This window comes from Bison bison, unplaced genomic scaffold, assembly GCF_000754665.1.
Source record: "Bison bison bison isolate TAMUID 2011002044 unplaced genomic scaffold, Bison_UMD1.0 scf7180017864325, whole genome shotgun sequence".
NCBI classification, from domain to species: domain Eukaryota; kingdom Metazoa; phylum Chordata; class Mammalia; order Artiodactyla; family Bovidae; genus Bison; species Bison bison.
The window spans coordinates 5,903,447-5,904,170 of record NW_011494897.1 but is presented as its reverse complement, the minus strand read 5'-3'; the positions used below and the strand labels follow the sequence as shown (position 1 = coordinate 5,904,170).

Below are 724 nucleotides of genomic sequence, written 5' to 3'. Positions count from 1 at the left end.
CCACACCCAATCACTTATCAACATGAAAGTACAAAGGCCCAGTCATCATAACCAACTTGGGATAATGGCCAAGTTTAATTTTAATTAAAGGGCCATTTTAATTCCAGAGCCCCCTGTAAACTTGACCAATGCTGCTGATAGGCCTGCATCACATCTGGACTCTTCCTCTGCAAAAACATCCTGCACCCTAAACCAGAGTTCAATCTGCAAATAAATAAGCTGAAAAAGCAGAAACTTGGGTACAAAAATGACTCAGGTTCCTGCTTTTGGCCATGAAGTCAAGCACTCTCACCTCTGACACTCATGACTACTGGTCAGTTTCAGAGATTAAGTAAGCATTAGAAGTAATATGACACAGCTGTAGATTTCAGAATTAATTAAATTAATAGATGTTAATTTATTAAAATTCTCAAGAATGGATAAGAAAGCTATGGTACATATACACAATGGAGTATTACTCAGCCATTAAAAAGAATACATTTGAATCAGTTCTAATGAGGTGGATGAAACTGGAGCCTATTATACAGAGTGAAGTAAGCCAGAAAGAAAAACACCAATACAGTATACTAACGCATATATATGGAATTTAGAAAGATGGTAACAATAACCCTGTGTATGAGACAGCAAAAGAGACACTGATGTATAGAACAGTCTTATGGACTCTGTTGGAGAGGGAGAGGGTGGGAAGATTTGGGAGAATGGCATTGAAACATGTATAATATCA

At 37.3% G+C, this 724-nt stretch overlaps 1 protein-coding gene across 1 annotated transcript in view; it reads right to left on the bottom strand.

Moving 5' to 3' along the window:
- USH2A (Usher syndrome 2A (autosomal recessive, mild)) overlaps nt 1-724 on the bottom strand; it is a 939,168-nt gene that overhangs the window by 719,507 nt on the left and 218,937 nt on the right. The gene's annotated exons all lie outside the window — the stretch shown is intronic.